The following is a 2,481-nucleotide window of genomic DNA, read 5'->3' as shown; positions in this document are numbered from 1 at the left end:
GAAACAATTAGGTTAAAAAAAATTTCCTGTTGTTACAGCTTTAAATCTTTTATCCATTTCTGGATGTTCCCTAGCACATTGAAAGGGTTAGGTGACTTCAAATTAAAAACTTTACTATTCCTCTCTTTCCAGATAAAATAGCAGGAGATTATGAAAGTTGACATAAGCCATCTAAAATTATCCTTGGATAATTGTAAGCACATATTATAGCACCAATTCATGAAGAATCTTGAACATCTTGTGGGGTATGGGCAAAAAAGTACTTTTGAACTGCCTTAGGTTTCGAAAGAGGAAAAGGCGAATCCAATAACAAATGTATGTGATGAGGCCAATACTAGGCTGCCAACAAATCCATCAGAATCCTTTGCAAAAAGATTATAAAAACTCGCCGTCTGTGGGAATCGAACCCACGACCACACGGTTAAAAGCCGTGCGCTCTACCAGCTGAGCTAAGACGGCTAATTAGTAAGTATACTATGTATATATAATTTGTCCTCTTATCTTGTTTTAATTTTCTTAAAATTGCATGTCCTCTACCATTTCAATAATAATGTTATTTGGTATAGAAGTCAAGGTTTAATATGCTAAACAGGATACTTGCAATTTGATTGAGAACCTCCCAAGATAAAGTTTCCCTTTTCAAATCAAAACGTAAAAAGAAGTGAAGAAATGCATTAATTCAAACTCTACAAGTACTCCTGGTTGGATGGGGACCAAGTTTAGTGGTAAAACTCTTACACAACAAATAGGAAATTCAGTCATTTTTCCATGGTCTATCGGATTTGGGAGGAGAGAATCTCTCGAATTTTCTCAGGAATCCACACTGCAGAAAAATTTGATGCAGGTTATATCAGATACAAGGGGAAGATATTCTTGGCCATAAAAGGGTGGTGAAAGACGACGTTATAAGCCGAAGCTTCTTTCGTAGTCTTATCACTAAAGCAGCGTTGCCCATGTCTTGGAAGAAAACCCCTTGCCATTGGACGTTAATATGTTGCGATTGGTCAATCTGAAATGGGCTGGTTGGGTTACAATGTTATAGGGAGAGATTTTCAGGGGAATTGCATGTTTGCTATTGCCGGTGCCGAAGAAGAGAGGAGCATTTTGGTAATGGAGCTGATGGCCATTAAATGTGAGCTACAATGTAACTCAAAGGGATCTTTCTCAAATTGTTGTACATTGTGATGCGTCCAAAATATGCTCAGCCCTTGGATCTTCACGTGATGTCTGCCAAACGAAAGCGTCAGATGTGGCCCGACCGCTGGGGTCGGGAGTCCACCTCCGAAGGCTAAGTCATTTGATGAACTTAATCACAAACGGCTCTGCTAGAAACACAGAGCTAATGAATGAAGAAACGGGAAAGGTGATCTAGATAGCAGAACGCTGATAGTTTAGGTCTATCAGTATGTATTTGAACCTGAGTCTCAGATAGTATTCTTTTTGATCGATTGATCCGTCCCTCACCTTGTATGGTAGTGAGGTTTATATAGAGTGTACCTTCGAATCTCCTTCGTTGGATGCACTCGAGCCTTCTTCGGGTAGTCGTTGGATTTCATCAGTGAGATCCGTTGAGCGATAGACTTCTACTAGTTTGGGCTAGTAGAGGACTCCTGAGATAACCGTTAGGTTATGCGATAGTTATCCCTTTGATAATGATTATCCGCAGCTGTCAGTTTGAGTCTGCCATCATCAGGGTGATTACCCTAATCCATAAGTAAGATTAGGGCACGCTTGCAGCCGAATAAACTTTCTTCTTCAGCAAGCCATCTTCCGGATCCGGTTTGCTCGGGAGCGATTCGGTTTTCTCCGTCTCGACCGGGGTCAAGGGTCGGACCAGGTATGAACCCGGTCTGATCATAAACTCTCCATATCACGAGCCCCCCAGACCAAGCGTTCGGTCGATCCCGAGGGCTTGGTTTTTAACTGGGTTCGTCGTCAGGTGATGATCTCTGCGTGCTTCATTAAATGTCATATCACATTTAATGCGGTGGTCACTTTTCCTCGAGCGTTGTGAGTGTAAGGCCACATATCTCGTTGCGGTTGATCGTGTCGTGGCTCACGTCATCCAAGCGACGGTTTCCGAACGCCTATTTCGGATTCGTGAGTTCAAACTTTCAAAACGTCTTTCAATCTTGATCGTTGATTTTGAATCAATCTCGATCGTTCAGATTCCCGAACACTCGTGCGGGAGTTTTAAAAGCGGTTCGTTGTCTTCGTAGGTTTCATTCTTCCTGTCTGGAATTTGAACCTTTGTCGTCTGCTTCGCGCCTTCCTGCTCTCAAGCTTCCGTCTCACTGAATCAGTAAGTTCACCGGTCTTTTCTTTTTGTAGTTTACTGAAACGAGTAATGGCGGACGATAGGGCTTCTTTAGTACCCCATGTTGGTGATAGCGATGATGCTTTTGCTTCTCCTGCTCCCGAACAGTCGGATAGTGATAACAAAACCCTAACCGTCCTCTGGCAGGAGTTCGCTGAAGTTTC

At 42.5% G+C, this 2,481-nt stretch overlaps 1 non-coding gene across 1 annotated transcript; it reads right to left on the bottom strand.

Moving 5' to 3' along the window:
* Positions 1 to 386: 386 nt before the first annotated feature.
* Positions 387 to 459, bottom strand: TRNAK-UUU (transfer RNA lysine (anticodon UUU)). Its single transcript has one exon. It is a non-coding gene; the product is annotated as a tRNA-Lys (tRNA).
* Positions 460 to 2,481: the final 2,022 nt, after the last annotated feature.

Source organism: Hakea prostrata, chromosome 10 (genome assembly GCF_041222555.1).
Source record: "Hakea prostrata isolate BN-2017 chromosome 10, UWA_Hpros_2, whole genome shotgun sequence".
Classification (NCBI taxonomy): Eukaryota; Viridiplantae; Streptophyta; class Magnoliopsida; order Proteales; family Proteaceae; genus Hakea; species Hakea prostrata.
This window is presented reverse-complemented; position numbering and strand designations above follow the sequence as displayed.